Consider the following 12,044-nt stretch of genomic DNA (forward strand, 5'->3'; position numbering starts at 1 on the left):
TCCACTACTGTAAAATGTGAATTCATATTTCAAATTAAAATTACATTTATAGAAGAATTTTTCAAAACAAAACTAAAATCTGAAAGTAAACACTTTAAACTGGTGAAGGACTGAAATGCAATCACAATGAAAAAGCAAGCACATGGAGCAAGGTAAATACACATCTATACACTGTAATACCAATAATGAAGAGTGACGATTGTGTTCAAATAGTAGAGGGAACTACCCGAATTCAACCCTAGATGAGAGCATGGGCTTACCAGGATGAAGCCCAGGGCCTCAAACTATCAGGGGACCTAAACCTATGGTTACAAATATATTGCACACTGAGGTTCTGTCTCAAGTGGGCCTCTATAAGTAGAAAAGTCTAGGGCCATTAAAACCCTTAATCTGGCCTTGTCTGCACTAGTATTAAGTGGCACAGTTTGACTGGTGGAGGGTAGTCACATAATATGCACATGTTCTGAAATGGTGCAAAATTCAAAGGGTATATTAGGCTGGCAAGCTATTATCAAAACTTTTCAGCAATACTTAGAAGGCAGATCAAAGTTTAAATAGCTTTCAGTGAGTGGAGGTAGTACCATTTCAGAAAACTGGCATCTTTTTATAATGGTAAAGGCATTACTTAAAGAAGGCAAATATATCATATGTTAAATGTTTTATATGTTCTGTCAGAGAGACAACTGCTAATTCTGCTCAGTTAGAACCTTATCACAGTACTGCTTGGCACTGTAATGAAATGTTGAATATTTGAAGAAGTTCGTCTTTTATATGTACCTAAAAAAATAGAGGTCCTATTTTTCATTTACCTAAAGTGACAGTGGCAGCAAATATACAAACAGTAATGAAAACAATTCATCCATATGTCAGTCTCTACCATAAGGTTCTCAAGTTAATGTAACAAAACTTTTAATAAAAATTTATCAAAATACTGAAGGCCATAAATTTCTCACAGAAAGACTGATATCATGTTACAAATACAACTGTTAAAATTGTTAAAATTAAAATTTCATCAGTTTGATGAAACATAAAGTGAAATACCAAGTGCATTACTCATGTTCAGTTATTCAAACTCATCATTTAGACTCTTGGATAAATTATCCTCTACAACTTGAAAGTAACTAATTTACAAACATATAATGTGATAACCAAACTTGTGAGCAAATTAATAATGGTTAGGTTTAAATGTGATGGCAGATATTTGATATATACATCAGAGAAAAATGTGGTTTTTTAAAATGCATTTTAAAGAAAGACATTTATTTTATGAACTCACCTCTCTCTCAATAGGCAAATATGAAAGCACTATAGCCTACAAAACCATTAGCTATGATGTCAACTTCCAAATCCTAAAACACCATAACCTGTCTTGCATTATGAGGGCTGTTTTTATTAAAGAACCAAAAGCAATGGTCACATGCATATATCTTAAATGCAGAATATCACCATAATAAACTTACTTAAAAATATGCAGTGTAAAATGTACTAAAAAATTAATGTTTTATTTTAGAAGAACTTTGAACATTTTATAATTTCTGCTAGTATACATCTACATGTGTAATGGATATGTTAAGCTGTACCCGTAATTTTAGACTTGAATAAATTCCAAGATTTCAAAAAAAAATTGACATATATCTTATGGTTCAAATGTTAACCATTTTTAACACATCAACTTGCATAGACATAAGTCACCTTTTGATCAATGAAGTAACAATGAGCGGTCTACTGGATGTTACAAACATATTCAATTGTATTTTTCCTTAGTCTGTTAATAACAGTTTATACCCTTTCAATCACCATTGTAGGAAGACTCTGATAGAAGATTTCTTTTAAAAGCCAGCCTTAACAGCCTCTAAAAATTATGATTAATATTTGTTCACGTTCAGGGTCTTGCACATTAAAAAATGTTATTACTATATCTCCATACTAATAGCACACAAAAGTCCTCTCACGCATAACATAACCATTCTAATTTGCATATTTCAATAAAAGTAAGGTTCTATAAATATGGAGGATCTAATTACGTTCAAAAATTTATATATTTTTGCATCACTCTCACAGCATCTTTCCAACCTTCTTTACACAACATAACAATGAAAACTTAGCAGTGTCTGTTTGGATTATGGAAATAGAATTAAATTTTTGTAATTTTGTTTAACAATATAAAATCTCTATCAAATGTGTGTTCTTTTTTTGTCCAGTACCTTACTTTAAGAGTATGTTAATACATTTTAATAGAAGTAATTGAATATTATACCGTAAACCTGTTGTCTCACAAATACAGAGCTCTTATTTAGTTCTTGAAAAACCATATACGCTGCCGCATCAGCAATACAAACGAAACCTACAGTAACAGATTAAAAAATGTTATATGCCAATACCTTATAAAGTTGCCATTTTCAAAACTGAGATACACTAGGAAGTATCTTTATATTATAACTTTGTATTTCTTCTTTAGGTAAAAAGTATAATCTACAGCATATCAAACAAAGTTAAATAACATGTCAATTGTGGGACGTTTGCTAAATAAATCACAATCTTGTTACATGGAAGTTTTAATTTTGTGCGTGTTTTACCTTCGATTGTTTTTTAAACTTTATAACAGATGCCAATATACCGTGAAGTAAATAAATGATTAGATATTGAAAACCGTAATAAAGACGTGTTGGCCTGGCATGGCCAAGCGCGTAAGGCGTGCGACTCATAATTCGCGGGTTCGCGCCCGCGTCGCGCCAAACATGCTTACCCTCCCAGCCGTGGGGGGCGTTATAATTTACGGTCAATCCCACTATTCGTTGGTAAAAGAGTAGCCCAAGAGTTGGCGGTGGGTGGTGATAACTAGCTGCCTTCCCTTACACTACTAAATTAGGGACGGCTCGGTGCAGTGGGCTAACAACCTATTCACTTAAAATACCTGTTGAAGAATCCGCAAGCGATTGCGATCCTATGTTCCTTGATGGAATCTAGGAATCTTGATAACTATCTAACTAATAAAGACGTGTGTGTGCTTTCTTATAGCAGAGCCACATCGGGCTATCTGCTGTGTCCACTAAAGGGAATCGAACCCCTGATTTTTGCGTTGTAAATGCGTAGACTTACCGCTGTACTAGCGGTGGTGGGGACACAAACGCAGTAATAGGTATGAAAAGAACCCACTAATATAATGTTTTGTTTTGTTTTGAATTTCGCACAAAGCTACACGAGGGCTATCTGCGCTAGCCGTCCCTAATTTAGCAGTGTAAAACTAGAGGGAAGGCAGCTAGTCATCACCACCCACCGCCAACTCTTTTATCAACGAATAGTGGGATTGACCGTCCCAGTATAACGCCCTCACGGCTGGGAGGGCGAGCATGTTTAGTGCGACAGGGATGCGAACCCGCGACCCTCAGATTACGTGTCGTACACCTTAACACGCTTGGCCATGCCGAGCCGAGCCGACCCACTAATATAAACTACATTAAAATATACACTCAAAAATATTTACATAAAATTTTTAAAGAGCATAAAAGTAGAGAAGTTAACCTAGGTGGTTTTAAATTTGTTTTTTAAATTAAAAATTATATGCAACACTGAATATGATTGTATGAGAGTAAAGGCAAAATCTGGACTTTAAAAAGAACGATAATAAATAACATTTCCTTTACGCAGTTTAATTAGCGCAGAAGTTAATTAACATTTGAGAAGTAAATGACATATTGTTTTATGGAAAACACCGATGGATATTCGCTACAACCATCAGTTTTGCAGATCCATGTTTATACTGTTTGCTTTTTGAAGAAAACATTTAATTAAAACTGTAACAACGTTTTCCTAAGACTTCAGGATGTAAAAATAAATAAAAATGTAAGATAATAACAACAAAAGAAAATTTCAAGCAAAATCAAAATAACAGAACGATTAGTATATGTTACAAACTAAAATCAATAATGTAATATCTAAACGATGATACATTTTACAATTTATCTCGGATGAGACCTCCAATTTATTACGTTATGATCTTCAATTTCAAACAGCCCGAAGTGAGTTAAATTATAATTTTGATTTATAAATTAATAAAATGTCGATATGAATCAAATTTATGATATTTGCCAAAAAGATTCATACACATAGTTTTATTTCTTAATACAAATATATTTTAATATACAAATAATAATACAATTTATAATAATGGTTGTTACAAATAATTTGAGTTGGATTTAAGTTTTGCAAACTTACAAACAATATTGAATCTTTTATCTGATCTGGAACAGTATGTTTTATCGACGAATCACGATGAGCGAATTAGTTTAGAGATGATATCAGTATAGTTCATTCAACAGTAACTAGCTAGCTCTTTCTTCTCTCGCCCCCCGCTAGTACAGCGGTATGTCTCCGGATTTACAACGCTTAAATCAGGGATTCGAGACCCCTCGGTGGGCTCAGCAGATAGCCCGATGTGGCTTTGCTCTAAGAACACACAAACTCTCTTCTCTCACGCCATTTACAAGCTGACTTTTCACCGACGAATATATTAAATGTCCTTGTAGAAATACTAACGTAAGAAATTAATTATCTGAAAATAAATGGTTTATAGTGTTCCAAATTAACAAACGTTTCTGGTCAAATATCTATAGTTTTCCGAAGGATAAGCGTTAATCACAGTTATAGGTACCGATATTTATAGCATACTAACTGTAGCAAACCAACAATATGAAGCTACTTTTCCGCATTGCGTTGGTTACCTTTTATATGCTTAATAGGAGAGTTTTAAGAAATTTTAATTGACAACAATACCGGCAATCACAAGTATTTTACATACACACATAGTACACTGTTGATTCTTACACTCGCGAATCTTCTACAAATTTATAGAATAGAATGGAATTTCGCAATACATATTTAACAAATATAAATTACATGCATTTCTAAATATATATTAAACTGAAACAAATATAGACATATTAAAATAAATATGAGAGTGAATTAAATACAGCTATAGCAAACAATCTACTGATAAGCCGTAAGCACGATTATAATGTTCTGTAATGGCCATATCGTCTGCTCTTTCTTGTAAAATGTATCTTACAGGTTCTGCATTTCTGTGAAGTTTCCGACCAGTCTTTCCAATATCATCCCACTCACAACTGTGGTGATTTGTTCTGAACCAGCAAAAGTGCTAGCATTTGATGGCCAAAATAAAACATTCGGCTCATATAATCAGATTTGGAAATATGGGTTAATAGACACCTTCATATTTGTCATCCTATAATTTGTGATTAATTCTTTCGACTTATGGAACAAACAATTTTTGTTAGTAACTGTTACAGTGTCAAAGGCACCAAAGTACTTTTCAATTACACTAAGTGTCTCACGAAGAGACAGCCTAACATTTATAATATCGTTGGTTGATATCTTAGATAAATTAATATAAATATTTTTGAAATTTATACCACTTCATTGTTAAAGAGCTGTAAACTGTAGATACGGTATTAGCAACATTACGAGAACTGCTAATTACTGTTGTTCATTGCCCTAAACAAATACATGATACCAGCAACATGCTGTTAAATACAATGGTTCATAAGTGCAGATCAAAGTCGTAAATCCGTTATCTGTATATATACCCTCACTACATCTCAACCTTGTTCTATGGTATCCTGCATTAATGCCACCTCATCTTTTGAATTTCTATAAACTATTATACTTTTTATCTCAGCATACCGTTGGGAAATTAATTTTGTTTATTTGTAGTTAAGCACAAAGTTACACAACAGGCTATCTGTGCTGTGTTAAACACGAGTATCGAAACCCGGTTTTAAGCATTATAAGTCTGCAAACTTACCGCTGTGCCACTTGAAACAGGGAAATTTTGACTACGTGTACAAAAGGGTTGTACTGCAATTACTGTCTAAGACAAGTTGGCCTGAAGGGTAAATTCCTCTCTTGCTTTACACATAAGTTATGATAAGATTAAACGAGCACTTCTCAACACTGAGAATCACAAATCACATAAAACAAGCAAAGAACCACGAAGTTTAGCTTTAAAGTAAAATAACTGGAAACTACAGGTATGATATGTGTTAAGGATACAAATTGATTTTTTTTTCAAAGCAATATGTATTTCTTTTCAAACAACTAACACATAACTGAATATTGCCGTTTCATATTAAGTCACTAATAGAACACATAAAAGAAATGAGAAGCAACTCTGCCCGTTATGAATGTATGGCAATGGAGATTGTTGACATGTAAACTTAAAGATCAGAAACTTGAAGAACTGGACAGAGAAAGAGATTAATTTAGTTATTTCGACAATACGGAAACCGAGAAGTTTGATAAGGAAAAAATTCGTATTGAAACACTTTATAGTCTAATTGATTTACAATACATAGCTATTACACATCGCTAACAAGCACCTTTCACATGAAATATGCAATCTAACCCACTAATGTACAGGTAACAAACCTGTATTTGTTGTTTGGTACACGCAGAAATGCTTAAATTCTGAAGTTAAATGCTTTATTTCCACGTAGCACTTAAAATAAACAATAGCTCTTCATGATAGCATATCCATCTGTAAATTACCAAAATATATTTCACAAAACTCTTTTATTTTGCAATATAGATCTATTTAAGCAAGAAATTCTAAAGAAACATTTTTCCATCGTTTTTAAATAATATGTGCAATAGAGTATTAAATAGAATTTTCGGTATGCCCTAAAATAAAACTCTGAATGTTTCTCATAAAATCAAATAAATTTACATTAATAACATAAAATATTTTTTCCAGATAAATTCCTGAAATAAATTATAATTTTATCAAATTATAAGATTTCATTTAAAAATAACATTGTCGAAACATTCTCTTTTCCATGAAGATGGCGTAAACCAAAATAAGAGTTATAAAAATATACTTTATTTTTTGTTTCCTGAGCTTAAGTCATTTTCACTTAGAAAACGAGTTCTTTACTCCAGAATTTATTGCGTTAGATAAAACTAAAACATTACAATTGTTCGTTAATTTAAATGACATGTGCTATTCTTAAATACGTTGAAGAAATACTCAGAATGTATGAATGTTGCTCTTTGTGCGCATGTACTGTTCTATCCCGTATTACAGTTAACTATTTTTCTAAGCCCCATTTACAAGTTTTTATAAAGAAATTATTGCCAAATATGCTTGTGGTACATCAACATTAGTTACATCATTTCTATCCTTCAATTATCTAGATTGCGTAACCTTTAAAACTCGTGTTCAGTATTATTATACGTTTACTATAGCCGTATTATCCTTTTGAAGTGGCGACTGTATTATTGTCTTGTATACAGCAATGTGCTTTATTGAACTATTTTCTGTACTTTTACGTACTTCAAGAATCGCGGATCTCTTCTTATGTTTTTTTGTGTTTTGTTGTTGTTTGTTGATTTTTATAGGGTCCTCGATTTTCACTTTTAACCGATAAACACCAATATAACAGCACGAATACAAAAATACAAAATTTGTGCCTTTTCAATAAGCACCGGAAACTGTTATTCAGTTTACATTAACATCCCCTTCCCCACTTTATTGTGCCTGCGAGACTTAACCTTTTCCATAAAGAATACGTTGCCTTGGAACATTACTGTAAACAAAAGTATGGCTACTTTATGTACTGTAAATAATTCAAGTTTGTTTGTTTTTTGTTTTTTTGTCGGGAGTTTGAGCATAAAGCTGCACCTTGGGCTACCTGTGTCCTACTACAGGTATCGAAACCCGGTTTCTAGCGATATATAACGGAACATGATGGGAGTCAGCGTCCTCAATGCATGATTTGCAATGCCAAGTTGAGCAATTCTTGTCTAGCACCGGCAAAACTAAGAGAACACCCCTAAAGCTGCATGGAGATGGAAAATACAAGAACGCAATGCTCGCTGAATTCAAGGTAAAGAGAGCCAAGTTCGATGAAAAGGCTATTTTGCCTGTTTTCTGGCTTTGTACCCATCGACAAATTGATCCTCACAGCATCGTACGAAGTTGCGTACTTGATCATAAAGCAGGGCAAACCACACACCATTGGTGAAGCACTCGTAAAACCAGCTGCGTTGAAAATGGCGAATATCATGCTGGAAAAGCTGCTGAAAATAAGTTATCCCAAATTCCTCTTCAAATGACACCAGCAGAAGCAGAATAGATGACATGAGTGATGACATCTTGGCTCAAGTAGTTGAAGATCTGATTTCAAGCCCAGCAAAATTCAGCCTTCAACTCGACGAGACCACCGACGTTTCCAATTTAAGCCAGCTTGTTGTATTTGTGCACTATGTGAAGAAAGACGAGGTAGAAGAAGATCTTTTATTTTGTAAGCCTCTTACAACAACAACTAAGGCAGCCGATGTGAAGAAACTTGTGAATGACTTCTTCAGAGACAACGATCTTTCGTGGGATATGGTTTCTGCAGTTTGTTCAGAGGGAGTTCCAGTCATGTTGGGACGAAATTCTGGTTTTGGTGCGCTGGTGAAAGCCGATGCACCACACTGTGTTCTGCACAGGCATACGTTGACAACAAAAACCTTATCTTCAAAACTGGCAGAAGTATTAAAAATTGTAGTGGAATGTGTGAACTTTGTGCGAAATAGTGCTCTGAAGCACCGCATCTTCAAAGAGCTGTGTAATGAAATGGGCTCTGAAATTGTGGTATTTCTGTTTCATTCTAACGTTCGGTGGTTATCCCGGGAAAGGTGCTGAATCGTGTTTTGCCATGAGTGTGGAATTAGCTCTGTTTTTGCGAGAGCACCAGCGTTGTCATGCAGATTGCTTCTGAAAAATGTGAGTTCATTCTCATTTTGGCGTACATGTCCGATATCTTCAATGCTCTCAAACATCATCGAAGCGGAAAACCTGAAGGCTTTTCAAAAGAAGCTACCATTATGGAAACAACGAACAGAGAATGATACCTTCGCAAACTTTCCCCTGCTGGACGACTGTGTGTAAGATCGAAGATGTGTCTGAAATTGGAGACATTTCTATACCCGAAAACTGAAGCAAGCAATTGCCATGCACTTAGATGAGCTCGCAAAGCCTCTCGACGGATACTTTCCCACCAGAGAGTCATATCCAGCATGGGTGAGACAGCCGTTCACGTTAAGTGTTGCAATAGCAGATGTCAATGATGAATATCTCGACGAAATCATTGAACTTCAGCAGAGACAGGTTTAACAGCAACGTTTCAGAACAACAACGCTCTTAACGTTTTGGTGTCACCAAATCGTAGGTACCCTCTTATTACAAAGAAAGCCTTTGTAATGCCGTTTGTTACAACGTATCTTTGCGAGTAATCCTTTTCGAGGATGGTAGACATAAAAACGAAGAAAAGAAACAGACTTTGTTGCAAAAATGATATGAGAGTGGCACTTGCCAAGGTGAAGCCGCGCATTTCTGAACTTGTCTTTGAAAGGCAACAGCAAAAGTCATTGATTTGCAGTAAATATTCATTATGTTTTTGTTTTTGTGTGAAATTCATGTTTTGTTGGTTTTGTTATTTGAACACAGTGATATTGTGTGCAACTGATGCATGGTTCATTTTGTGCACTAATAAAATATGTACTTATATTTTGAATATGAAAAATCATATTTTATTTTTCCAATTACAAAGGGTTCAATGAATGCAAGTACGAAACTTCCGGGGTTCAGTACCTCCAACAAGGTTAAGAACCACTGTATTAGACACATCATGAAAACAGCATACGACATTTAATCAAAACAGAATTTTGAGAGTGATAAATAGATATGAAAAATTTGTTACGTAACTTGTAAATGAGTCGTACCACGCTTTAGTAATAATTGTTTGCGTCATCCAAATGGCAGATTTCTAGTTATGTTTGATATTGTTGCTAGTAGATTCTGGATTTTTCTGTCATCTGTTATAAAGAAATGCAGTTACGTTCCTTCCTTCTGTTTGTTTGTTTTGGAATTTCGCACAAAGCTACTCGAGGGCTATCTCTGCTAGCCGTCCCTAATTTAGCAGTGTAAGACTAGGTGGAAGGCAGCTAGTCATCACCACCCACCGCCAACTCTTGGGCTACTCTTTACCAACGAATAGTGGGATTGACCGTCACATTATACACCCCATGGCTGGGAGGGCGAGCATGTTTAGCGCGACGCGGGCGCGAACCCGCAACCCTCGGATTACGAGTCGCACGCCTTACGCGCTCGGCCATGCCAGGCCTACGTTCCTTCCAGAAAATAGGTTAGTTAGTGAAAAAAAGAAAATTTAACCGATGTGTGAACAGTTAGCGTCAACGGGTGATTCATACAGCGTGTTTTACAGTTGTATTTTAATAACAGAGAAATGAAATATAATTAGGGTCGAAAGTAACTGAACGAACCTGTGTGGACTTCCGACGAAAAGAAAACGAGGGACAGGTATTGAAAGCTTTGGATACAACGCTGATAACCAACAAAAAAAGTTGAGTGAAGTTAGGCTTCGTAGATGTTAGTTTAGCTGTAACAGGCGATATTTCCAGGTGAATTTCCCAGTTTAACAGAAACAAGGAGAATATCTTGTCAAAGGGTGTTCTAAAGTAATTAAACCCACCTGTTCATGATGATGATGAGAAACCCACTTGAAGTAAAAAATGTATTCTAAAGACGGCTAGTATGGGTATTAAACTTAATTAAAATAAAGTACAGAACAACGTTTCGACCTTCTTAGGTCATCTTCAGGTTAACAAAGAATATTTCAATACCAATACCAGCCGTCTTGTGAATACATATAACAACCCACCTGTGGACTTTGACAAAAATGAAACAGTAATTTAAAGTTCTAGATGTAACTATGATAACCAACGGGACAACGTAACTGAATTTATTGCAGATTGAATAGTGCAAAAACAGAGTAGAGAACATTATTTGAATCTAATATTATCAATTAGATTCTAAAGTAATTGAATCAGCCTATGTGAGCTTTTTTTTCTTCTTCTGACAAGAAAAACTAATTATTTAGAGTTTTAGATCCAACTGTGATATCCTGTGCTGTAAAGATATTTTTTTAGATATGCTTGACTTGTTTTCAATATATAATTTAAAAAATAAGCAGATTATTTGCTATCAGTTTAATGTTCGAATTTTTCGCCAAGTTACAGACCTCCGATTACATGTCGCGGGCTCGAATCCCCGTCGCACCAAATATGCTCAATCTTTCAACCATGGGGTGTTATAATATTACGGTTAATCCCAGTATTCGTTGGTAAAAAGAGTAGCCCAACAGTTGGCGATGAGTGGTGATGACTAGCTTCCTCCCTCTAGTTTTACACTGCTAATGTAGAGACGGCTAGCAGATATCCCTCGTGTAGCTTTGCGCGATATTAAAAGAAAAACAAATTTCAAAAGTTGCGGCTATTGAAGCTTCCTCCAGCACATCAATTTTTTTTTTGTTGTTGTTTGACGTGTATCTTGAAAAATGCCACGTAAGGTTGACTAAACGCCGTCTTCTTCTTCTCGTGTTTCTTCCATTTGAATATTTATTAATTAACGTTTACTCACTACTTAAAACTTTTTAAACATAGCTTTTCAACTTTCACAGGGGCATATGGTTTTAGCAATCTGTATGCTAAGAAATGATGAACTACCAATTTGACCTACATGCTACAATCAACGGTATTTTCATAAATATTATCATTTGTTTTAAATACTCGTTTAAAATCTAATTTAACTTACTTGAGGATTTATTTCAAACATATGATACATATAACAACATGTAACACAAATTTTGTTCCTGGATAGTATGTGTTATTTCTTAATTGCTTATGTTGTAAAAGTAAAAATGGCCATTATCCCTTCAAACTTTGTTTTGTGACCTGGATAATGAAATTTAGAAATTAACCTATTTTCTATGTAAAACAGGCAAATTTGCACATTTCATTTACATAAGGTCTGAATAAAACGACATATTAATCAAGATTTACATGTATTTATACTAAAGTTATACAGAAATGAACAAAATGTTTAGAAATGAGTAGTTTTCTGAGATTTGCGACTGTAATATAAACCACTTTAACGTATCAGGCTCCAAATATAGTCTCCCATC

The sequence above is a fragment of the Tachypleus tridentatus genome, chromosome 6 (genome assembly GCF_004210375.1).
Source record: "Tachypleus tridentatus isolate NWPU-2018 chromosome 6, ASM421037v1, whole genome shotgun sequence".
NCBI lineage: Eukaryota > Metazoa > Arthropoda > Merostomata > Xiphosura > Limulidae > Tachypleus > Tachypleus tridentatus.